Below are 27752 nucleotides of genomic sequence, written 5' to 3'. Positions count from 1 at the left end.
TTCTAGGGGACTGATGACCTTAGATGTTAAGTCCCATAGTACTGAGAACCCACATCTGTGAATTACAGACGCTTGCCCACAGACGGAATATATTTGTATAGCAAAGCGAAAACCACCACCAGCTGACTGCATTCAGCCAGAGCCTAGAATACAGCCCTCACGTGCAGCTCAGAGCAGTTATTACGATCGTAATCCGACGTGTGGCGTACAAGATCTTTATCGAGCACCGATTGTTTACGGACAAACAATAGGAATTGGCGGGAGGGAGTCGTGGGGCACACGTAATAATTTTCCATTAAGAGAGAGTTAACGCAATGTCTTTAAAAAAGATATCCTTCTTTCATTTTGTGCGTGTGGCTTGAACATCTCGTGTTGGGCAATGATAAACTGATTTGATAACTACTTCTGCAGTGTGCCATCTTGACGGTAAGCATTACGGAGTGTATTAAAACGAATATTATTATTTCTTAATCTGAAATTGGATACTCAAATCTTTATAATTACGGTATCCTTCACTTTCTATAATTCCTGTAATACGTCTGATTGGCATATAGCTACGTAGAATCTTTACAACCCACTTCATGTTTACTTTCTGGAAATATTTCACATCTGTAAACACTTTCCAAAATCATTTTTCACTCTTCGGTGCCATCCAGAGATGCCTACACTTGTGTGTGTTAATGTTATGCAGATAAACTGATTATTTTTAGCAATGGTGTTTATTCTGCCTGTAGTATTTACGTGACAAGTTAAGGCGGTCCCCGGTCTACAGGAATTTGCCGGCACCGTAGCGCAACGTGTTCGGTCAGGCGACTGGCCATTTTCTGAAAAAAATAGAATAAAATAAAATAAAATCGAGGAAGTTCTCTTCGATGGAATCTGAAACATGACTTGGAACATCCATACGGAACCACTGACGGAGAAAATGACGAAGAAAAAGATCGAAAGAAAGATAAAAAGGAACAGATTTGCATTAACGTGCCAAATCAGTACTTGTCTAGCAAATTTATATAAAGAAAAATATTAGCCTCTTGTAGAAAAATAAATGCAAACATATCGTTTCAAGCTGCGAAAAACAGCAGGTGAATTCACTGTAGTAATGCAGTTGGCCAACGGTTGTTAAATAACAATACTAAACCATATACATGGTGCGATGTACTTGGTGATATACATTTTGATGATCGGAGATAAATAATTAAATATGTGAGATGTACGTTTTCATCTTTGTCGCATTCTGCAGTTACATTTTCATCTTGTTTTCTCGTCATCTCAAGCGAAGTTTGTATCACCATAGCCTAGAGATACAATGACGTGAATATCACTGTTAGTACTTCCTTTTTCTCGTGATTTGTGCTTTATGTGAGAAGGAGTTCCGTTCCTGGTTATTTATTTTTCACTGACCTTTGTCCCAGTTACACGTCATTGTTTGAAGCCCTTTGCATTATTTGTAGCTCTTATGATTGAGTGTAAAATACGCTGCTCTGCAAAACTTAAGGACGAGATAGATAAAGTACCATAACATCTGAACTACTTGGTGGAAATAAATGAAAGTACGGAAGCATGTTGCCAGAAGTTCCCCAGTCGTTCATAGAAAATTGGACGTCACATGGCTTGAGGTCAATGTGTCAATAGCGGCAAATGGGGCTGGCCCCGCAACACGGCGCAGTTGAAGGAACCGGATAAGACACTGTGTGTCAATCAGGGCGCAGTTACGGTGCACTGTGGAGGCGTTCTTCTTTACAACATATCCCGGAGGCAACATTTGGACGACTTCACACGGGTAATAATCATCGGGAAACTAAAATAAGGACGAAATCCAACGAGTGTAGTCCAGTAGGTTGGTACTGCTCACAGAATTGTTTAACATACGTGGGGAGCGTTCCGAACCACAACCGCTACTGCCCGAAGAAGGGCAGATGGTTGACCACGGTCAGTTACCAGACGTAACCCACCTCAAACAACGGATACAATTTCAACCACACTTACCAGGACTGCAAGACACGGAATCTCACGCTCCACAGTGGCATAGCAACTACATTGTGGTGGACTCTTTGCCATCCTCACATCGGCGGCGGCCTTCACGATGGAGCCAAGAGCATAGGGACTGGACTAACGAGGAGTGGGGTTGCGTGTTCCACTCCGATGAGACCATATTGGTTCAAATGGCTCTGAGCATTGTGGGACTCAACTTCTGAGGTCATCAGTTCCCTAGAACTTAGAACTACTTAAACCTAACTAACCTAAGGACATCAAACACATCCATGCCTGAGGCAGGATTCGAACCTGCGACGTTAGCGGTCTCGCGGTTCCAGACTGTAGCGCCTAGAACCGTACGGCCACTCCGGCCGGCAGACCATATTCAGTCTGTGGTGATTCTAGACATACTCTCACATGGCGAGAGGTGTAAACACGTGACGCCCCCGGAAACAACGTCGAATGTGATCGTTTTGGTGGGCCAGGTGTTATGGTGTGGGGTGGTATCATGTTGCGTGGGTGTACTGACCTCCAGACCTCTGAACACGGTACACTCACCAGACAACATTGCTGTGGCACTGTACTCCTTTCCCATGTGCGTCTTTCCAGGGATCCATTCACCCCTGATTTCATTTGCATGGCTGACAAAGAGTAACAGCGTCGAATAGCTCATGTGGAGGAGCTCTTGGAACGAGAAGGCCTTTCGCGAATGGACTGGCCTGGCCGTTCCCCCTACTTAAATCCCACCGATCGCGTGTGGTGTGCGTTGGGGAGGATACTGCAGTGTGTCCACAAACACCAATGACGATGCAGCGACTGTCAGTCGCGCTGGTGGAGGAATGGAACGCTCTGCCACAAGAACTCCTCATCAACCCTGTGACCAGCATGGGAGCTCGTTGCAGAGCAAGCACTGCTCTTCGTGGTTATCTCGCATCCTATTAAGAACCATGTCCCGGCTTTAGTTATATCCAGGCGACTTTCATAAATCTCGGTACTTCAATATAATTTTTGTCCACGAATAAAAGTGTCATTTCTGTTGGTCTCTCTGCGTATTCTCTACAGTCACCCTTTGCACTATGCAGTAACATTTCTTTTTATATATAGTCCGAATTTCGTCGGGCTAAGTTACTTGACAGCGCAACATAATTGCGAAAGTTACTTTCGTTCTTAAGTCTTGCACACACGTGTAGTTAAGACTAGTTCAAGAAGATGTAAATTAGCATGCAGCACACACTATAGTAGCATGAAAGCAAAGTTACACAGTGTCAGTGACTTGATTTGGAAACAAAGTATTTGTACACTACTGGCCATTAAAATTGCTACACCACGAAGATGACGTGCTACGGACGCGAAATTTAACAGCCAGGAAGAAGATGCTGTGATATGCAAATGATTAGCTTTTCAGAGCATTCACACAAGGCTGGCGCCGGTGGTGACACCCACAGCGTGCTGACATGAGGAAAGTTTCCAACTGATTTCTCATACACAAACACCAGTTGACCGGCGTTGCCTGGTGAAACGTTGTTGTGATGCCTCGTGTAAGGAGGAGAAATGCGTACCATCACGTTTCCGACTTTGATAAAGGTCGGATTGTAGCTTATCGCGATTGCGGTTTATCGTATCGCGACATTTCTGCTCGCGTTGGTCGAGATCCAGTGACTGTTAGCAGAATATGGAATCGGTGGGTTCAGGAGGGTAATACGGAACGCTGTGCAGGATCCCAACGGCCTCGTATCACTAGTAGTCGAGATGACAGGCATCTTATCTGCATGGCTGTAACAGGTCGTGCAGCCACGTCTCGATCCCTGAGTCAACAAATGGGGACGTTTGCAAGACAACAACCATCTGCACGAACAGTTCGACGACGTTTGCAGCAGCATGGACTATCAGCTCGCAGACCATGGCTGCGGTTACCCTTGACGCTGCATCACAGACAGGAGCGCCTGCGATGGTGTACTCAAAGACGAACCTGGCTGCACGAATGACAAAACGTCATTTTTTCGGATAAATCCAGGTCCTGTTTACAGCATCATGATGGGAGCATCCGTGTTTGGCGACATCGCGGTGAACTCACATTGGAAGCACGTATTCTTCATCGCCACACTGGCGTATCACTCGGCGTGATGCTATGGGGTGCCATTGGTTACACGTCTCGGTCACCTCGTGTTCGCATTGACGGCACTTTGAACAGTGGAAGTTACATTTCGGATGTGTTACGACCTGTGGCTCTACCCTTCATTCGATCCTTGCGAAACCCTACATTTCAGAAGGATAATGCACGACCGCATGTTGCAGGACCTGTACGGGCCTTTCTGGATACAGAAAATGTTCGACTGCTGCCCTGGCCAGCACATTCTCCAGATCTCTCACGAAATGAAAACGTCTGGTCAATGGTGACCGAGGAACTGCCTCGTCACAATACGCCAGTCACTACTCTTGATGAACTGTGGAATCGTGTTGAAGCTGCATGGGCAGCTGTACCTGTAGACGCCATCCAAGCTCTGTTTGACTCAATGCCCAGGCGTATCAAGGCCGTTATTACGGCCAGAGATGGTTGTTCTGGGTACTGATTTCTCAGGATCTATGCACCCAAATTGCGTGAAAATGTAATCACGTGTCAGTTCTGGTATAATATATTTGTCCAATGAATACCCGTTTATGATCTGCATTTCTTCTTGGTGTAGCAATTTTAGTGGCCACTAGTGTATTTTGATTCTAAGGTCTTAACCAGAGATAATGTCAGTACTAAACGCCCGCATAAATGTGTAAGTCGTTGGCAATTAGGATACTTCACAAGTGGCGGTGTCGAAAGCTAGCTTACAACCATTTTTCCACGTATAATTTGCTCTTATTGCATTGCAATTTTTCTTTATCTCAGTGCTGATAATGTTTTTTTTTTTCTTTGTGCAGGGTTTTGCTGTGAGGTGATTCCTGGTGTCAACATTCGGACTATACAAGGTAAGACACGCATATATCGCACGGCGTTAGCTGGCGTGCGTCTTACGTAAGGGACTTTTCCGTAATGCAAGCAGGAGCGACGGGACACAGTTAGAATACGTGGCCCCGAAAAGACCGGCTGTCGACGTCACACCAAGGCTAACGGTGTTTTCCGCCTTTTTTCCCCTCACTGGGACGCTGACCTACGACGAAGCGGCGGTCCATCCTGCAGAAGGAACTGGGACGATCCGTTTTGAGCGGTCTTGCATTCTCGCTGCGACTTCCTGTCTCGTTGTTTACGCTGACGCTCTCACGTTTTCAGCCGAGTAATGTCCCCTCCAGTTTCGCACACGTCATCGTCATGCGATGTAACGTCGTGTCACGCCGCTCTTACGCTCCTGTTTGAAGTCGAGTACTAAATGAAGTTAATTAAATCAGTCCTGCTGCGTAGTCAATGAAGTGGATAATTTGTAAAAAGTAGGCATCACTCCTGCATTTGTAACGGTTAATAAATGCCTAGCCGAATTCAAACGTGGCGATACTACACTTTACTCGCATAGATAACCGTGAAGTCCCAAAAATTATGACAGATGATAACATCTAGAAAGTTACAGCGCGCTATTCGAAGATTAGTGATTAACTTTCCTTTGTTAACGTGGCATTATTTTCACAAGTGGTAGTGTGGGGTCCAGTGGATCCTCATGATGTTTTAATGTTGCTACATACGTCGAATATTAATAACTAGGTTATTTAAAAAGATAATGTAGAATAACCACATAAATTATGAAACTGAAGCAATTAATGCTTATTTGAAGAAATAATACATTTTATTACATTAGAAAGCAGGTAATAACTACAGTTACGTTTACACGATATAAACTGGACGTTAACTCATTCAACAGTTTTCTTCTGATGACTCTTTACAATTACCTTTCAGACACTGATCACATACAGCAAGCAATTGTTTCATGCACATACGTTTTCCACACTGATGACAAGCAAATCGAGTTTTTACAACCTTATTTTTAGGGCAAATGATGCACCTCCTTTTGACAGCTGACACATCTTTTTGTGTTGGTTTGTTATTGACAGTAGATGTTGATCCACTCATTTTTGTTGCTCTTTGGCGAATTTCTCTGGATAAGTGACCCATAACTGCCCTCTTCTTTAGCTGGTTTGCCACCAAGCCGAAACCAGTTTCCCCCAAAAAAAAAAAAAAAAAAAAAAAAAAAAAAAAAAAAAAAAAAAACCTTCTTTTTCAGGGTTATTGCTTCTAAAAATTGCAGCTAGATCAATTATGCAGAAGACTATCGTCTATTGCACTTCCTTGCAACTGAATATGTGGTACATAACTTGTCCACTACATCAATCCCCCACTCCCTTTTTTGTCGTTGTAAAATGTGAATATAATTATGTTTGGTTTCTTGTTTACAACGGAAATACGATCTGTTGATGTATCTTCCAGGTGCATAGATTTACAAGTCTTTGCCGATCCCTTTAGTCCAGGAAGATGAATTATGATATTCTAGCTTTGACTCTTTAATTGGCAGGAAGCTACCTCTATTTTGTACTCTTGCCTTCCTATGAAAGAAATTGGACAGGTCTGAATCTGCACCATCGGAATCGCCATACTGCTCACGAGTGGTATTATACTCAGACTCGATACAGTAGTGTCATACAGAATCATAAGACAATCTATCTACACAGGCATCTTCATCCGAAACCTCCTTAGTGAAGTAATTGGAATCGTCTTCTTCCATCATCAGTTACAAAAATAAAATCAGTTAATGAGAATTCCAAATTCAAAAACTTCAAACTGACAGGAAAGCGTTAGTATCCGAATTTACACCTATTTGCTCGGCACTATCTTGTAACGGAAGTGTTGACGTGGCGGTCTAGGAACTGCCCAGCCACTAAATAAGTGTCGAACGCTACCAACAATGAGCAACACAAGAATGAAAAACATCTGACGGGAAATAAACAGATGTGAGAGAGAATTGAGAGACAGCAGGCTGTGTTGCCAACTTTGTTCACATAAATTTAGCTAAACTAAATGTACTGGGGATCAGTCGGTCCCCAAGTTAACAATTAAAGGTTAAAGACGTATGAAATATCTAACCTCTTGAGCACATCAGAGGGAAGAGTGCGTTGCATTTTATACGACTAATTAATTACCGGAAAGCTTTATGCAAGATGGGTGTCGCATTCGTTGAAGCTACATCGAAAGCAAACACAAGAAGAAACGTTTCGTTTGTTTCGCCGAGGCCAGTTTTCACAGTTTTCCATCTGATTTGTCCAGAAGACTTGCTTAGTATTTGCCAGTTGTTATTTGACTATTTGCAGGGTATTTAGAAGAAAGTTTCCTTTTCTATATCCCACAAAACAGAGGCCATAGCGTCCCCACAGATAAAATCGAACTTCCCTATTTTGGTAAAAGTCTACCAGCTTCCACACCCTGCTGTTTCGTTTGTTGTAGGAAGTGGAGGACGTATACCTCATCCACAAAATCTGTTTAATTCTTTTCAAAACAGTCCAGACGTTGCTGACATAGATATTCTAGCTTTTACTTTTTGTGACCATTCTTGAAATGTGGTACCCGGCTTGCACGAAACTTTCCAATAGTTATTTATTCGTGCAAAATACATCTAAATCCTTGTTCTAGTTGTCTTTCAGATACCTTCAATCTCCGACTTTCGAATACGGTAAAATTATTTGGTAGATTTTTCTGTGATTTGTAACTGGGACGTTCTTCGCGTAGATCATAGAAAAGAGCAGTGCGGTCACGTTTGAATTCAGTAGCTCATTTATTAACTGTTATAAATGCAGCAGTGTAGTTCTTATGAACCTTTAGAAACGTAGGATGAATTTCCACTGAAAAAATAAAAACTGACCCCAACCTACTTAATTTTATCCAGCTGAACGACAGCGCAACACGACTAATTTAAAAAGCTGTACAATCAGAACTGTTCCGCAGAAAAAGCAAAGTTTCATTAATTCGAACGCTGTTTCTGTGGTAGGCCAAAAAATTCTGACTCTTCTCATGCACGTAGCGGCAATCCATCGACAAAAACTGCAACTACGAGTATATCTCGGAGTGGTAATTTCAGTGTCCTGCCAATTTAGCCACGAGTCAAATCGTCAATCTGTCGGTATCCGACTTGCCCTGCTATACTCCTGATCCAGTGTACAGTTTTAATGTATCAGAACGTTGCATTCAATTCGTTCAATTCACTACAAAATTTAAGTTTAGCTCTATAGATAACGAGATTTATAAGATTCATATCTAGGAATGGGCGTTTGCACTCTAAAGGTGTTAACGTGCTACGAGTCTAGTAGGCTTCGACAAGCCTGTCCCTTGGCAACATAGTTGCATGGTGCTTACAAAAACTTCGAAAATTTATGTAGCTGGGCGTATGCATTCCGTACGAATTTGCTGCACATCAAATGAAAGCCCGTCGACAGAATCGCAGAACACAAACGTTCCGGCAGTTCCTTATAATACCTTGAATAAACGTTTTAGCTAAAAAAATATCTACCTATATCAACTTAACCATGTAGTATGGAATTTTCTGAGGCCAGCGATAATAAATTGCCAACAAAAATGGTCAAATTTCAGTACGTAACCTCAGTGGCACACTCCGTATATAATCGTTATCACGCTTCAGATTAATGCAATGTACATGTAAATATAATCTATCTGGTGATGGCAGCGTCCTGCCGAAACGTGTCGTGCGAAAGAAGAAACAATCAAAAGAGGCTTTAAGCGACAATTTCCAATCCACCTAGAAATCAAGGCAGTTACCAGCAGAAATATTGTTTCAGGGCATGTTGATAGTCCAGCTGCACCCGAAAGCTCGCCAAACGAACTTTACTGTTTTGAACTGGGTACTAGCATGTCGCCGCGCGGGGTGGCGGTCAAGGCGCCTTGCCACGGTTCGCGCCGCTACCCCTGTACGAGGTTCGAATCCTCCCTCGGGCATGGGTGGGTGTGTTGTCCTTAGCCTAAGTTAGTTTAAGTTAGATTAAGTACTGTGTAAGCCTAGGGACCGATGACCTTAGAAGTTTGGTCTCATAGGAACATACACCAAATTTCCAAATTTTACTAGCATGTCACGGAAAGTTGAAACTACACGAGACTCTGCACAGTGGCAAAAGTCTACAAAAATAATCCTCATCTCAGGAAGTTAATTGTAAATGGTGGTTTGTTGTTGGCGTTTTATGTTGTCAAATGGTTCAAATGGCTCTGAGCACTATGCGACTTAACTTCTAAGGTCATCAGTCGCCTAGAACTTAGAACTAATTAAACCTAACTAACCTAAGGACATCACACACATCCATGCCCGAGGCAGGATTCGAACCTGCGACCGGAGCGGTCACGCGGTTCCAGACTGAAGCGCCTTTAACCGCACGGCCACATCGGCCGGCTTTTATGTTGTCCACTAATTGTTTTTGGAAACTAATGACACACAACATGTTGACAAATACTATACCTCCATGGACAACATTCATAAAAATACTAATAAAGTGGCATAGATTGGTCAACAGAAAATAAAGTTTGACAATTAACGACATTATTACAACACAAATACTGCAGAGCTCGAGCTATGATATTTACATAACCATCATGCCTATCAGGTTCAAATGGTTCAAATGGCTCTAAGCACTATGGAACTTAACTTCTGAGGTCATCTGTCCACTAGACTACTTAAACCTAACTAACCTAAGGACAACACACACATCCATGCCCGAGGCAGGATTCGAACCTGGGACCGTAGCAGCAGCGCGGTTCCCGACTGAAGCCCCTGCACGAATGCAGCGAGAGAGCATAGTGTATTACAAAATACCCACATACACTATAAAAAAACTAGCGCCATCACACAATCAAAGATGAACAACGTCAGAATTTACCGAATATGAATATTAACTACCAGTGGATAAGGAAGCTGCACTATCTTTACGATATTGCAGTGCCTGTGTTATTCTGAATTACGATGCAAAGTTCCTTTGGTTATGTCCAAAGAAACGGGCACTCCGGTGACTATAGACGTTATGGGGTACATTAGATGTATTCGCAGTTGTGAATATGGACAACCATCAGCTGTGGAATCGAATGACGACAATGAAAATTTGTGCCGGACCGGGACTCGAAACCCGGTTTCCCGCTTATCGCGACCTGTCGCCTTAACTGCTTTGGTTATCTGTGCACGAAATACGTTCAGATCCAAACTTAACAACACAGCCGATGCAGTGTCTTCTTTATCCGCCGATACCAGGCAGCGACTTTCAATTAAAATGTCCTCCTCTGTACGGGAATTACATAATGTGTGTTTGAGTACAGTATGTGACGCAGGAACGACGACATATTTAAGTTTGGGTCTGGCCTTGAGTCGTGCACGGGTAGCCGAATCACTTACGGCAACCGCTCGCGTAACGCGGAAAACCCGCGTTCGAGTCGTAGTCCGGCAGATATTTTCATTGTCGTCGTTTCCTTGTACAGCTGATCGTTGTTCGTATTCGTAACTGCGAATACGTTTCATGGATTTCATAAAGGCTGTAGTCGCCGCATTGCCTGTTCCTTCGGATGTGGAGCATGTCCGAAGGAACACTGCATCGTTCTTCTTAACAAACTAGGCGCTGCAGTATCGTATCTTATCGACCCAAGGTTGGTCGACACCGCAACGCACGTCCTATTTGTCTTTCACTATAACCAATCTGCCGAAAGGTGACTTCGAGGTGGTCTAACTCCGCTGTTAAACTTCCAGCGTCTGAGATGACGTGGGCCGTATGAACCAAGGTACAAAGCACCCCTTCACGCTCAGATGGATCAACGTGCCATGGTGTCGGCGGCATTGATACCTGCCTGCTATTTTAGGCTTGTACAAGATACTTTTGTTGTTTGGCCTCTGGAAGTGAGTGTAGTATTTAAACAGACTTTTAGAATATCTCAGTTCAACCGACCCGAATATTTGCATCCGGAGATGGAAAAGGATAATTGCCTTCCCTTTCTTGATGTGTAGAAAAACATGCCGTTTTTAGCAAGCCAACTCACAATGATCTATGGCTTTAGGTTGATAGTTGTCATCGTGCGGTTAAACGTGAAGGGGTAGGCCTACTTTGTGCCTTGGTTCACAGAGACCATGTCAACTCATACTCTGAAAGTTTTGCAGCTGACAAAGAGGAGGCCACGACTTTCTGATAACAGAATTACTTCAAACTTTGTACACCTTTAGTAGGCCATTAAAACAACATAATGCGCCAGTAGTAAGATGCACTACTCTGGCAATTCCGAGAAAATCGCAAGAGAAGTTTAGCGCGTGGCGAGGAGGAAAGAGGGAGGGGGGGGGGGGGGGGTCGGGGAGGTCTGGAACGGAAACAGTTCGGTCTCAGGAGGCCAAACGAGACTCACATGAGGGCTGGGAAGCATCCCCGAGGCTGTGGCCAAGCCATGTGTCCGTAATATCCTTTCTTTCAGGAGTGCTAGTTCTGCAAGGTTCGTAGGAGAGCTTCTGTAAAGTTTGGAAGGTAGGAGACGAGGTACTGGCAGAAGTAAAGCTGTTGGCAGAGCACTTGGCCGCGAAAGGCAAATGTCCCGAGTTCGAGTCTCGGTCCGGCACACAATTTTAATCTGCTAGGAAGTTTCATATCAGCGCACACTCCGCTGCAGAGTGAAAATTTCATTCTGGATACAGACATTCGTTTTTCCTTCTCTCTGTTTTCGAGCGGAACAGGAAAGCAAATGACCAGTCTTGGTGCAGCTTGTGGAGTATGTATGTAAATGCAGGATGGTGAGTCAGACTCGAGTCGAATCTCCGCGGCGGATTAACGACCGTGGCTGGTGAACCGGTCAGCGTGAGTTTGGGTTTTAAGCGGTTTCCTACCCTCTTTTAAGAAAACTTTGAGCCGGTCCCCAATTTCCGCCCCATAAAACGCGGTATGCAGTGAGTTAAGATACGATAGCACGCAGAACGAAATTTACACAGTTCACAGAAAGGTGGCGCACGCGACTTCCCTTCCTCTGATAACTGACCATTGCGGCGACAAGAAGGGATTCTGGCAGCAAAGTTAAATGACGTAAATTTGTCAGAACTTGAGTAAAGAGAACCCCATACTAGAAAAATTAATTAAAATTAAAACGAAGAAAATATTCAGGTTAACTTTGTGCTATTGAAGTGCTGTGTCTTTTAATGTATTGTAGAGATTCGAGGGAGATAATTGCCATGGCGTTCAGATGCTCATATTGTTGATGTTCGAAATTCCTAACTCTTCTTTTCCGTGTTTGCAAATTAAACTTAAGTTCTTAAGCTCGGCCTTCTGCAAAACAAACTGGGTTTCTTCGTTTCGGAGGATGCAGAGTCTCAAAATACATTCAATCATGCTGTTATTAACAATCATTTTGACAACATTCAGAGCGTAGAAGCTGCATTGATGCTCTAATATTTTGTTCAGTGAAGTATCTAAAATTATGCCTGTTATCAATGAAAACTATTTGTTTCAACCAAGCTACTGCTGTGTGAAGTTTCAATGCCAAATTCAACTTTCGTACCCGACTGCTGTTCCCTTTACTATATTCACTGGCAAGTTTCCACGTAATCTATAATACCTACACTGATCGAAATTCGGCGTCCAGCGTTTAAATACGTTTCTTGCCAAATTCAACTTTCGTACCCGACTGCTATTCCCCTTACCATATTCACTGGCAAGTTTCCACGTCATCTATAATACCTACACTGATTGAAATTCGGCGTCCAGCGTTTAAATACGTTTATTGTCCCATTTCCACTCTGAGACTCAGTACTATCAGCACTTGATATTTCGTGGAGGACCTGAATCACGTATTTTATTAAAGCGAATATGATTGCAGGCTAAGATTAAATAGAGGAATTGGTAATGTCAAATAGAGTTTGTGAAACATGTTCATATATCATCTAAATTCTTCTTAATTCGAACAGACGAACTGCGGAAAATAAATCGACTTGCCGATGCCAGCCCTCATGTAGAGTCTCGTTTGGCCCCCTGAGACCGAACTGATTCCGTTCCAGACCTCCCCGCCCCCCTTTCCTCCACCCCTCCCCCCCCCCCCCCCCCCCACACACACACACAGAGAAAAATATCAGGTTACCTGGAATCAGACACGTACGTTCCCCAGGCAGCGAATCTAATCACTAGACCACTGAGAGGGACGGCGGGGTTTCAGTCTTCTAAGAACTAAAAATCGAAGTAATTTACTCTTGCTTGCTCTTAAAGCTCAACCCTTTCCAGTCTGAGCCAAAAATGTAAAATTTGTTTGGATGTACATGTGGTAGGGAATTAAATTTTCGCTTTTGTGGTAGTAATACAAATGTTTATTTCTTACGGTATTTTGGTTGACAGTGGTTTAGCTAACACCGTCTTCGCTTGTCGTTTTCTGCCTGTAATAAGCGAATATATTTGTTTGTGTTATTAATTCCGGAGTTTTTCCAGACCAAATTGTGATAAAACCGTGACAACAGAATTTAATATGCTTGTACGAAATTATCTCGTTCTCGGAAGAATCAGTTGCTAAATCGCGCAGCTGTTGATACCGTATTATACTCGGGGCTAGTTCCGTTTGTCAGGTGACAGAATCGACTGCAATTAGGCCAACGGAACGTGCCTGCAGTCGGCTTGCTGCTGCTGTGTCTGCATTACTATACACGCCGAGCTACGGTGTCGGAATTGTTTGCGAATACACCTCAGCACAAACGGTTGCAGTATATCAATATAGGAAGCAATACAGTGCCATGTTGAATTATCCTTACACAGGAATTGTACCCGCAATGTTTTTGGGAGTACATCAGCAGCTGCTTAAGCAGACAGTCATATCGGCAGACATCCTTAACAGGTGCCCATCATTGCGCGTGACACCTCTGAACAAATCACGCAGGACGAATTTACACAAGGAATAACAGAATTAAATTTCATTCAGGACTGTAGAGAGATGATGGCCCCGAGTCTTTTTACTTTTGGATGGAAAACTGCTCAATACGCACTCTTAGCTGGGCTAGGAGCGTTGTTTTGAATGTAAAAATTAAACAAACAACTTCCCGTACATAATTTCATCTGCATCTTTGTAAAAATTAAAGAACGCCTCCTGTACATAATTTCACAAATATCTTTTCCATCTCCAATATCATAATTGGCAATACAACCACAGCTGTTCTTTGTAGTATAATAGTTAACTCACTACTTCAACAACGTGCAAAAATTTCATTATATACTGTTAAGTAAGCCGGCCGGTGTGGCCGTGCGGTTCTAAGCGCTTCAGTTTGGAACCACGTGACCGCTACGGTCGCAGGTTCGAATCCTGCCTCGGGCATGGATGTGTGTGATGTCCTTAGGTTAGTTAGGTTTAAGTAGTTTTAAGTTCTAGGGGACTGATGACCACAGATGTTAAGTCCCATAGTGCTCAGAGCCATTTTTACTGTTAAGTAAAAGCGTTATTTACACGTTACGATAGTTATTCTGCACGGACAAGAAATGTTATGAAAAGTTGTATATGAGTTAATCCTATTGTCAAACAATAAAAATACTATTCTAGCCCTATTAAGATTTTACAGAGAGAATAAATGGAAAAACGTGGTTTCAGTATTATTAATTAATTATATCGCTGTGAAAACAGATTCACGACCACAAACATCCTAGTTTACTAGCAAGGTCATCCATAATATCTCAGGCAGCCATTTTTGTTGGTTTACGTAAAGTAACACTGGACTGAAAACATTCGTAGTAAAATATTGTGAAAATGGTATCTTTGAAATCAACACACAAACACGGAGTGTTGGAGTTGAAGTATTGTTCATGTTCTGTGTTAGCTTGGAACCGTGCTAGTGGTAGCTTCTACATTATTACGTGTCTCAGAATGGGACCACACTGTAATCGGATTTTTTAATTTTTTTATTTTTGTGGTACATGAAGTTTAAAACTCAAATATTAATAACCCCAAAGTAATTAGATGCAACTCTCAAAAATTCTCGAGAAAATCGACTCTGAAGTTTTCCGATCGTCTGTAATATGCTAAAGGAAGATTACTTCTTCTCGACAGGTCGTGTGGCAGGTTCGATGACTAGCCTTGCAAAATTTTAAACAAAGTTGTGTCTTCCGCGAAGCTTAAAATACATAAGGATGAAAAAAGATTTCATCTGTAATCTTTTTAATTTAAACAATCTTCTAAAAAAGATCAGCAATGAATAATTTATATTTACAATGAAAATTGGATTTTTGTGTGTAATGTGTAATTAGAAATAAGAAGACAGGCATTTTTCATAAAAATAGCAATTAGATGTATGTTAGTTAGCATATATGTGATGAATTTTATATTTAAATTACGTGGGTATGCGAACTGAACGGAAAAAAATGAATAAAATAGTGGTCGAAAAGGGAATCGAACCAGCGATTATCAGTCTCGAGCGCCACTGACTTTATTCCATCTTTATTTCTTTTGAGCTTCACGGAATTGCTAACAGAACATGCACCTCTATTTAAAAATTTGCAACTGGGAATCGAACCTAAAACCCATAAGGGCAGGCGAGCGTTCTACCACACAGTCACACAACCTGTTAGGAGAAACTTCCCTTAGCATATTAAAGACGTTCGGAAAACTTCAAAGTAGACTTTCTCGAGAATTTCTGAGAGCTGCATTGAACCATTTTTGAGGTTTCATATTTGAGTTCTGTACTTCACTTACCATAAACATAAAAAATCCAAAAAATCGGATTTGCCGTGTGGTTCCCTTGTCAGTACTGAATACCACTCTCTGTGCGTTAAGGATTAAGACAGAGCACACGTCAGCAGTTGTAATACTGGAAGTGTTCCTTTTCAGCCTTGCGCCGCGAGTACTAATCAGAAAGATTAATTTATATAACTGACTAATTTAGTAACTTAAATTTTTTGTGCAAGATTTGTTCATATTCTGCTGTAGTTAAATAAAGAACATACTAGGAACGACCTATACTTACTATTTTGACACCAAACGTTGTACTCCAGATTCAGGGGAGATCGTAATTTTTCGGCGAACTCTACTATCGACGTTCTACCATCATCATGCGTACCGCTGTTTAAGACAGTCCTCAGATCTAAAACTGGTTACAATATTTACGATGTAAATGTATCAGAAAATCTGATCGTCTGGAATTGTATGATGCACATTTCTGACGAGCTTAAACATTTTATCCGTGTGGAGTACAGGAACTTTGTTGCTTTTGTATCATGTATGCTAAATTAAAAAACGGATAGACAATATTATTGAGAGGCCAAGTCAAAAATGCAAAATAGCTGTTTAAGTGAGAACTTCGGAAGCAAACTACTCAAGACAGCTGCAATCACAGAAGGGACTGAGAATAAAGCAGAAGCTGAAAAACCCAAACTGCTGTAAACCAGAAGTAAGTAACCGATATTGCGCATCGCAGTGAATTACAAAAGGAAGTAACAGATGCTAAAGGAAACTGATATTAAGCCATTAAATGTGCCTCTAGGATTAGATACCTTACAAATATAAATATGACGCGCAGCGTCTGTAGCAAAATTTTCAACACTTGTAAAATGATAGTTCATAGATTCGGATGATTCACTTTGGGATAGCATTAGCGTCAATATTTTTTAAACCTAGGTTCTGACGATCTGTGTCATGATCGGTACCGATTATGTTGTTCTTTCTTTCATTCTGGACGCGCACGCTTGGAGAAAATGCTATTGCAACGTGCGTCGGAAATGCGTGATGGCATTCGACCGGAGAAAGCATCGCGTCCCCTTGACTCCTAATGTCGTGCATTGTACACGGCCGCCGAAGATCTGCAAGCCAGCATTAAGAATTCGTGCCAGTAATGCTGTAAGAAACCCTTTTAGAAACCCGCGGCTAACTCAGGAAATCTAAAAATAAAGAAGCAATTAAGTATGAAGTGATGAAATATCGTCCATTTTCTTGAATATAACAAACAATGAACTCCGGTTGGAATATTCGTAAATCTGACGGTACCCAACGCCCTGGTTCAGTTATATGGCAATAATAAGGCGAAGCGACGCGAAGAAAGATGGTTATAGTAGTTTTAAAACATAACATGCGAGAGCTGGACAAAATGTGTACGACAACTGCTCATGAAACACAAACACGACCTTGATTATATACCATACGTTATGAAATGACGTAACTGTAGTGGGCTTCATCTGTCCACAAAATCTTCCACACAGGAAGTATACTGGGTGTTTATAATTAAACTTCCGAGCCACTGTAGAAATAACACGACTTGCAATAGATGGCGCTGTAAGCATCATAATTTAATAGTGGTCGACTACAAACGACAAATGCATCATACAACAATGCCTAAGCTGTACGTTTGACGTTAAACAAACTGTACTACTCAGTGTGCATGGGCGTACATTATGTATGCCCGTCCACCACGGCAAGGTCATATCACATCCGATGGGAAAATCGGTTTTTAATTGTCCTGAGGCCAAAAACCGCATAGAAAGGATCAATACAAATCAAATCGGATTATTAATTTCCGTGTGATTGGCTCAAAACATGTTTCATATGCTGTCCACCGTTTTCTGCAACAAGTTGAAATCGAGAAACAGCATCTTCCACAACTGATCGAAATGTTTCCGGGGTCACGTTCAGAATGTGTTGCACAATGCGTGCCTTCAATACAGCTAAGTTTGCACTCGGAACACTGAACAAAACATTTTTCGGATATCCCCACAGCCAGAAGTCACACGAATTTAAGATCAGGTGATCGGGACGGCCAGGCTGTAGGGAAATTGGCGGCCGATAATTCTAGCATTTTCGAAATGGCCCTTCGACAGCTGCTTAACTGGATTTGCAATGTGCGGAGGTACGCCCTCTTGCATAAAAATGATCCCATTCACACATCCACGCTGTTGGAGAGCTGGAATGGTGTGGTTGCGGAAAAGACACTCATAGCGCTTACCAGTGACGGTACAGGTAACACGACCAGAAGCACCTGTCTCCTCGAAAAAATATGGCCCTATGTAGGAAAAGGGAGAGAAGGAAACATAGTAGGTGAATACGGATTGGGGGGAAGAAATGAAAGAGGAAGCCGCCTTGTAGAATTTTGCACAGAGCATAATTTAATCATAGCTAACACTTGGTTCAAGAATCATAAAAGAAGGTTGTATACCTGGAAGAATCCTGGAGATACTAAAAGGTATCAGATAGATTACATAATGGTAAGACAGAGATTTAGGAACCAGGTTTTAAATTGTAAGACATTTCCAGGGGCAGATGTGGATTCTGACCACAATCTATTGGTTATGAACTGCAGATTGAAACTGAAGAAACTGCAAAAAGGTGGGAATTTAAGGAGATGGGACCAGGATAAACTGAAAGAACCAGAGGTTGTAGAGAGTTTCAGGGAGAGCATAAGGGAACAATTGACAGGAATGGGGGAAAGAAATACAGTAGAAGAAGAATGGGTAGCTCTGAGGGATGAAGTAGTGAAGGCTGCAGAGGATCAAGTAGGTAAAAAGACGAGGGCTAATAGAAACCCTTGGGTAACAGAAGAAATATTGAATTTAATTGATGAGAGGAGAAAATATAAAAATGCAGTAAATGAAGCAGGGAAAAAGGAATACAAACGTCTCAAAAATGAGATCGACAGGAAGTGCAAAATGGCTAAGCAGGGATGGCTAGAGGACAAATGTAAGGATGTAGAGGCTTGTCTCACTAGGGGTAAGATAGATACTGCCTACAGGAAAATTAAAGAGACCTTTGGAGAGAAGAGAACCACTTGTATGAATATCAAGAGCTCAGATGGCAACCCAGTTCTAAGCAAAGAAGGGAAGGCAGAAAGGTGGAAGGAGTATATAGAGGGTTTATACAAGGGCGATGTACTCGAGGACAATATTATGGAAATGGAAGAGGATGTAAATGAAGATGAAATGGGAGATAAGATACTGCGTGAAGAGTTTGACAGAGCACTGAAAGACCTGAGTCGAAACAAGGCCCCGGGAGTAGACAACATTCCATTAGAACTACTGATGGCCTTGGGAGAGCCAGTCCTGACAAAACTCTACCATCTGGCGAGCAAGATGTATGAGACAGGCGAAATACCCTCAGACTTCAAGAAGAATATAATAATTCCAATCCCAAAGAAAGCAGGTGTTGACAGATGTGAAAATTACCGAATTATCAGTTTAATAAGTCACAGCTGCAAAATACTAACGCGAATTCTTTACAGGCGAATGGAAAAACTGGTAGAAGCGGACCTCGGGGAAGATCAGTTTGGATTCCGTAGAAATGTTGGAACACGTGAGGCAATACTAACCTTACGACTTATCTTAGAAGAAAGATTAAGAAAAGGCAAACCTACGTTTCTAGCATTTGTAGACTTAGAGAAAGCTTTTGACAATGTTAACTGGAATACTCTCTTTCAAATTCTGAAGGTGGCAGGGGTAAAATACAGGGAGCGAAAGGCTATTTACAATTTGTACAGAAACCAGATGGCAGTTATAAGAGTCGAGGGCCATGAAAGGGAAGCAGTGGTTGGGAAAGGAGTGAGACAGGGTTGTAGCCTCTCCCCGATGTTATTCAATCTGTATATTGAGCAAGCAGTAAAGGAAACAAAAGAAAAATTCGGAGTAGGTATTAAAATTCATGGAGAAGAAATAAAAACTTTGAGGTTCGCCGATGACATTGTAATTCTGTCAGAGACAGCAATTGACTTGGAAGAGCAGTTGAACGGAATGGACAGTGTCTTGAAAGGGGGATATAAGATGAACATCAACAAAAGCAAAACGAGGATAATGGAATGTAGTCAAATTAAATCGGGTGATGCTGAGGGGATTAGATTAGGAAATGAGACACTTAAAGTAGTAAAGGAGTTTTGCTATTTAGGGAGTAAAATAACTGATGATGGTCGAAGTAGAGAGGATATAAAATGTAGACTGGCAATGGCAAGGAAATCGTTTCTGAAGAAGAGAAATTTGTTAACATCGAGTATAGATTTAAGTGTCAGGAAGTCGTTTCTGAAAGTATTTGTATGGAGTGTAGCCATGTATGGAAGTGAAACATGGACGATAACCAGTTTGGACAAGAAGAGAATAGAAGCTTTCGAAATGTGGTGCTACAGAAGAATGCTGAAGATAAGGTGGGTAGATCACGTAACTAATGAGGAGGTATTGAATAGGATTGGGGAGAAGAGAAGTTTGTGGCACAACTTGACTAGAAGAAGGGATCGGTTGATAGGACATGTTTTGAGGCATCAAGGGATCACAAATTTAGCATTGGAGGGCAGTGTGGAGGGTAAAAATCGTAGAGGGAGACCAAGAGATCAATACACTAAGCAGATTCAGAAGGATGTAGGTTGCGGTAGGTACTGGGAGATGAAGAAGCTTGCGCAGGATAGAGTAGCATGGAGAGCTGCATCAAACCAGTCTCAGGACTGAAGACCACAACAACAACGATAAATGATGCCGTAAACCCGCACCACACAGTGACCTTTTCTGCATGAAGTGTTACTGGTTGATTTGCGTGTGGATTTTCCGTTGCCCATAATCGGTAATTCTTGTATTGACATAACGTGTCAGATGGAAGTGGGCTTCATCTGTCTACAAAATCTTTCACGGCCAATCATTGTCCACTTCCACGCAAGCAAGAAATTCTAAAGCAAATGTCTCTTGCTGGCAGGTCGAGAGGAAGCCACTCGTGCACGTACGTGATTTTGAATAGATCGCAAAGAAGTATGTTTCGTAGGATGACACGCACCTTCGTCACGGGTATGTCCAATGTTCGGACAATTCTCCGTGCACTACACGTTTGCTCACCACCACTCGCCTCCTCCTGCATTGCTATGGCCACTGCTTCCACTGAGGTCGAATCAATTCGTTTCCTCCCTCTACCACACCAAATGAAACCGTGTTTTCGAATTTCAGAATCATTTTCTCCAGACCCAAGGCAGTCATCGGGCCAACGCCTTTTTTCAAACCCTTCAGTGTCCGGAACGTCTGCAGAGCGACGTGTGCACAGTCATCATTCTTGTAATGCAGCTTTAGAAGCAGAGCGCGATCCTGCATTGCGACAGTCATGGCGAACGTCGCAGACGTGAAAGGAGGAAAAGCCTTGTAACGGGCGTGTATATACCAACTTCAATGAGTCGTGCGTATGACAGGAATTTTCATTTACGTATTCTGACACACAGAGCGCCATCTATTGATCAATTTTCACACTATTTTTTTCTTCTGCTATACGTTTTTCCCCCGTCTCCGATCATATTCCGTTGCAATTTGACGTCATTGTGACCAGTGGCGTTATTTCTAAAGCTTTTGAAAGTTTAATTTTAATTATAATCGCGCTGTACTTAAAAACTGCTTTAGTGACAATTTGTGGCATTTTTCAACGTTCTTAATGTGGTCAGGACCTTCTGGATCAATCTTAAGCGGATCTTTGTTTATTTATGTATCTTTTTTTGGTCTTAGACCAATCTTGATTGCAGTATTATGTAAAATCGTTAATTGATCATTTAAGAGGATGTTAAGGTAACTATAAGAAAGCGTTAGAAAAAATTATCAGAAAGAAATAGCCTAACATCCTTTGTGCTAGTAAGTACAACAGCAAATAATATCCTCTTTACCATAACCATGCTCAGGTGGAACACAAGACTAAAGTCTTAGGACCCGACGGACAGGTATCATCTTTTACATTTTGTACGTCCCTAAAAAATCGTTAATAACGACTATTGGTAGAGCTATACAGAATATCACCCAGAATTACGTGACTCCTAACATAAAGTTACAACAAAAGCGCAGTTCAGTTCTAGTATTTACGAATAATAATTTCACTGGATTATAGTACGTAACTGTAGTGTCATTCCAGTCACTTTATAAGCAATTGATGTGCACTATTTGATCAAAAGTATACGGACACATATTAGTGAACATAAATACCGGGTGTGTCCACACCCTGCCACTAAGACGGCTTGAACCGTCCTAGGGACTGTCTCAGTGAAGCATCTAAATGTCTGTGGAGGAATGGCAGCCCATTCTTCGTCGAGAACCGACGCCAGAGAAGTAAATGATGTTGGACGCTGGGGTCTGGATTGAATTCAACGTTGTAACTCATCCCAAAGGTATTCCGTTTGGTTCAGGTCGGAACTCTTGGAACACCCGTCCGTTTCAGGAATGTTACTGTTCACAAACCATTGCCTCATGAATGATGCTTAATGACAGATTTCACTCTCATGCTAATACAACATACCATTGCCTCCGAACTGTTCCTCTGTTGTACGCAGCACACAATGTTGTAAAATATGTTCATATTATTTGTCATTTAACCGCACACCCTAACCACGAAAGGCAACTCCTCCCCCTGTATCGTAACACCATCTCGTTCGCGCTTCACTGTTTGTCATTTAACCGCACACCCTAACCACGAAAGGCAACTCCTCCCCCTCGATCGTAACACCACCTCGTTCGCGCTTCACTGTTTGTACTACACATGATGGCAAGTAACGTTCTCCAGGCATTCGCCAAACCTAAACGCTTCCATCGGATTGTCACAGGGTATAGCGTGATTCACCACTGCAAGTCGCTCGTTTCCAGTCATCCGTTGTTTAGCGGTGTCGCCGGCCGCTGTGTCCGAGAGGGTCTAGGCACCTCAGTACAGAACCGCGCTGTTGCTATGATCGCAGGTTCGAATCCTGCCTCGGGCATGGATGTGCGTGATTTCCTTAGGTTACTTAGGTTTAAGTAGTTCTAAGTCTAGGGGACTGATGACCTCAGATGTTAAGTCCCATAGTGCTCAGAGCCATTTGAATTTTTTTCAGCGGTGTCGCTCTTTACATCACCCCAATCGTCACTTTGCGTTGACTACAGAAATGTGTGGTTCATGAGGAGATGCACGACGCTTTTTTTTTTTTAATTTCCAATGCACAGTCATTGAGATAGGTGGACTATCATTGGCACTGCGGAACTCACGAGTGATTGATTCCGCAGTTTGCGTGCAATATTTTAGAACCACCATTCGCAATGCTCGACAGACCCTTTCCATGAGGACAGAAGGTCTGGCTGGTCTTGGTTTGTCTGTGGTTGTTCCTTCGCGTTTCCACTTTACTGTCACATTACCAACAGTTTACTTAGACAGCTTTAGAAAGATTTAAATCTCCGTGATAGATTTGTTACTCCTGTGATATCCAACGGTTAGTCCACTTCGAAGCTGCTGAGCTCCCTGACAGACCCATTCCGCTGTTATTGCTTCTGTGCTAAGAACGCAACAATCCCGGCCTCATTTTATACTGGCGAGTCTGCCTCTCATGAGATTTCGGGGTTAATTCCGCATTATGTATGGGTGTCCGGATGCTTTTGATTAGTGTACTTGGCCTTGACATTATCCGTTGTATGTGTAATTTTTGGAATTGCTGAAAACAACGCATGGTAATATGGGCATACAGATAACGTGTGTCGTGGCCAGCAGGGGAAGCGTATCTCTTTTTCGTTGGCTAATACCAGCAACATCCTCACATGCCACTGACATAGTAGTTCAAATGCTCCCCTCACGAATTATCTGTCATACACACCGTTTTTGCGAATCCGTGGATTGTCGATCGAAAGACGTAGTGCATAAACAAAATTCGCTTTGATTGCTGAAGTCACTAACATGCGTTAACTTGTCAGCTGATTGGGATACTAGAAGATATATTAATCGCCGGAATTTGTCCGTAAAGGAGAAGCGAGGTGGCAACGTACAATTTCCGATTACCCACGAAGGCAGAACACTTCTACAGGAGTACCGCAAGTCCTGAAACAAAGTTGAAACAAAAAGCACAGCAGGGAGACCGGATATAGGAGTCACATTTTTTATTTCAGTTCTTTACGCGGTCACCAGTATAAATATTCCCACTTTTATTTAACTAATATGTAGTCTATATTTTTAAGAATGTTTATAAAAATAATTTATGGCTTCATAACTATTGTGATAAAATTAGCATTGCTTTCTGTTATGCGGCGTTCGTGAGTATCATTCTCGGAACTGAGATGGTTGTCTCAGTGATCGGGGTTTCTAATCACGTGTTAATATTACGTGAGTAAAAAATACAGGTGTTTGAAAAAACAAAATCGTTCCTGTATTCATATAAATTAATTCAAGCCGCAGTAACATTCACGATTAAAATATAACTATCCTATTTAACACTAATAACATAAAGACAAACAAAATAATTCTGATGATTGTACAAAACATGTTCAGCAATTCAACATACACAAGGATGAAATGACTTAAAAACTGATATCATAGGCCTATAACAGTAGCCTACTGTGAAAACTGTCCATTGATAACAGCCCTAAAATAAAAATTGTAGAACTGTGCAAAATTAATCTGAAAAATCAGTCTGGCAATACTGACAAACAAAATGGGCACCTCCTGACGTACATTTCTCATGTGCCCATTTCTCGCAGTCTGTACGTTGTACTGACAAATGAATCAAGACATAGAATACAAAAACACTCATCATCTTCACTGTCACTGCTTTGAGCTTTCTTTTGTTGTTTCTGTTTTTTAGTTTTATTTACTTATTTCTTTATTTAATCTGGGAAAAGATGCTTGTTGACATCTGTGGAACTTTCCTTTCGAGTTTCTCTTTCACAGCAGCATCTCGTTTGGATGTTATTGTTCCTTTGTTGTTTTCTTTCTACAGCTTTAGGGAAAGGTCTGTATCTTTCGGAGAAGCAATAGTAGGGCTAGACTGAACGTTCTCCAAGCCACTGCAAGAAGGCTGTGACTCAAACAGTATTCCTGTGTCATGAATTTGGTTCTTGGAGCTCTCCAATATTTGAATTTGATTGTCTCCTTCTCCTATCGTGTCAGCACTTAGAGCAGTGGGCCTGTCAGGATTTGGTCGATCTGTTACGAAACCAGGAGCAAGGTCACGGTCACCAAAAACTTCTCTATTGAATAAACAAATTCCACAAGTCTTGAATCCTGCTTGGATATCTGATGGCGTAAACGTAAGAGGATATGCGGGAGTCACTATTCCTGGAATGTCATACAATGTCATCGTGGAACTTGGATAATTTAGTATCCACGAATCAGTTGCAATATTCACGTACTTCTTCAATGGTCCGTACACCGTCTAATCTAATGGTTGCAATCGATGGGAACAGTGAGGAGTAAATTACAATAAAACAATGCCGTTATCTTTCGAGTAATTGAGAACATTAACCGATGTATGGGATCATGACTATCGAGGAGAAAAAGACGCGGAGTAAGTTTAGAGCATTTTACGTTAGCAACAAAGTGTTTCAAAAATTCGCAGAAATGTTCTTCCATCATTCATTTAGAATTGTTACTCGCTCCAGGACAGCCCAGTGGCCCATCACAAATCAAATGTTCTTTGAAGTGCACCCGGGAAACAATGAAGAACGGTGGAATAGAGTTCCCAGTTCAGAAACAGCAGCAGCAGCTAAGGTAACTAAGCTACCTCGTTCTTCAGATGTGACCGACACCACTTTCTTGAAACCTTTTCGTGACTCCCTTCGATTTGGCTTTTGGACTGTTGTAATGCCAGTCTCGTCCATGTCCAAAATGTCTTTTGGTTCAAAGTTGTATCGTTTTATTGGAGTAGCCAGGTTATCGAAAAAGGTGCCAACGTTCGTTTTATTGCAGCTAGAAGCTCGGGCTAAGCTGGTAGCTCATGGAATCCTAATAGACCAATCTTTGTGTTTCTTCACGAACCCAGAAAACCAATCCGCCTCAGCTCCTCGAGTTTCAGTCCATTTTATAGGTACCTCTAGCCCATTAGAAAAACCTAATACATGACACAACTTTCGTACTTCTTTTAGCCTGAGACCGAAGTATATATCGGACGCAGCTTTGATATATTCTGCCAATTCCTTTTCAAGAGCTACTGTTAGAATAAGTCTGTTAGGATAGTAGCCTACATGCAGTGATGGGCAAGTCATATCACTTCCTATAACCTCATTAGAAAACATTTTAAAGTAATGAGCCAATGTCCGGCAATTTATATTGTAATCCTTGGCAACAGTGCGTATGGATTTATTTTCCAATTTCATCATTCGAGCCACTTTCAGCATACTATCTGCGGGGACCTTTATCTGTTTTCCTTTCGAAATTTCTAGACATCGTGATACTGAAAGATATAGGATGGTATAAGAATTTGAAACGAAAATACTTTCACGGGGATGGTTGCCCCGCACGACAGCCATCCCCCTTGGTTGTGTGACAAGCACAACCGGGATGCCATTTTGAAAACTTAAGCCAGTATCCAGCATTGTGTGTTTCATAAAGATTTAAAAAGACTGCACATATATTGAATTATACCCTACATGACTGTGGAATCCGACCATAAGTACAGCAAAAATGCTGTAGTTTAATCGAACGTCAATAATGTTTGAAATTTACTCACTAGCGCTGGTAACAGAAAAATATGGACAACTCCTCACTCACTCGATAAAAACAACTGAAACAGATGCAGATAGTGCTGCCACTCGTAAAGTCATTCCAGTTCAGTGTGACTTCTGGCGGCCAAGTTATTAAGTATGGGACAACCAACCCGTGTGACTACGATAGCCGTTTACGTGATGTTCTATTGTTAACATGTCAGTTCGTGTACTGCTCGAAGTGTTTGAAATTTTTTTCAGTTTGCGATTGTTCAGGCCGCGTGTCATACATGCTTACCAACTGAAAGAGTTAATCATAAAATTCACTTAACGTCTTGACAACTGGTATCCATTTCGTGGGTTTTCGAAGAGTGGATAGAGTTCATATATTAGTACTCTCGGGTGTATTTCCAAGAGGAGTTTTTGCATATACATTTCATAGGGCCACGTTTAATAAAATCGCATCGAACGATGTGCCACAGTGTTTGGCACCGGACACGTACTCAGAAAGAGTAAAGCTCAGATTCTCATTTAGGTTTCCCGTGGGTTCCCCAGAACACTTCAGCAAATGATATTATGGTTTGCTGCCAAAGAGCACAACATATTTCTCTCTCTCCCATTCTTAGACAGTCGGGGTTTGTTCTGTCTCTTATGACTTCAGTGTCAACGGAAAGCTAAATTCTAACCGTCCTGCCTTTTGTGGTCCTACCTTTTAACTGGAGCACTCCTCCTGACATTTTGCCTGCGAGATCGCGGATTTTATGAGTCGTAAAGCACAGGCAGTTTTGTGGGAGGAAGTTTCAATAAATCCCTTACAATATGGAGTACAAGGGGGAAAGCTGTTACCGGTGAGAACTAACTGTGAATATTTTGAAGTAAGTCTCTTGTCTTTCAGACAGTTTATCCCGTCGTACAGGTCTCCTATTTTTCGTAATTTGTCAAGTTCATTTTATTTTAATTTTGTGACCGGATGCCCTTCTAGTCGTCTGTTACTCTAAGATAGGGAAGTCGTGTGTGCCATCTCTCTGCGAATCACGTAAATTTTCTAAATTGTGTTGTCGTGTTTTAAATGCTTATGTGTCGTATTTTCTGTGACAGATATTGGGGACTAGCCCAGCAGTTGCCCGAACGATCGTGAGAAACCGCCTAAAAACCACACGCAGACCCATACCAACGGTCTATAACCCGGCGAGCTGAGTGAGTCCGGATCTGGCTCACCTCATTGTCTCCCAAGCTATCGCACCCCGCGTTAAGCTGTACAAGCAGGTCGAAGGTATTGTAAGGAATTAATTAGTAGCAGCAAATACCGGTCAAGGTTTGACTACCGTGCCAACGCCTCTGTTATAGCTGTTACGATGTCTTTTTGCAGTCTCCGGTATTTTTAACCAGCCGCGGACCTTCAACGTGCTTCAGATGCAATGCGACTATCGCAGGCTGCGTTACACCTGAACGCAGAAGTCTGACGTTTCTCACGACCTTCA

The 27752-nt window shown here is 42.1% G+C and overlaps 1 protein-coding gene across 1 annotated transcript in view; it reads left to right on the top strand.

The window, feature by feature from the left end:
- LOC126470321 (elongation of very long chain fatty acids protein AAEL008004-like) overlaps nucleotides 1–27752 on the top strand; it is a 655643-nt gene that overhangs the window by 126506 nt on the left and 501385 nt on the right. Inside the window, exon 2 of the mRNA XM_050098103.1 lies at nucleotides 4885–4932. The gene's annotated coding sequence lies outside the window, so the exon portion shown is untranslated. The remainder of the gene's footprint in view (nucleotides 1–4884; nucleotides 4933–27752) is intronic.

Source organism: Schistocerca serialis, chromosome 3 (assembly GCF_023864345.2).
Source record: "Schistocerca serialis cubense isolate TAMUIC-IGC-003099 chromosome 3, iqSchSeri2.2, whole genome shotgun sequence".
Lineage (NCBI taxonomy): Eukaryota > Metazoa > Arthropoda > Insecta > Orthoptera > Acrididae > Schistocerca > Schistocerca serialis.
The sequence above is the reverse complement of the archived record's forward strand: the minus strand, read 5'-3'. Positions and strand labels throughout refer to the sequence as shown.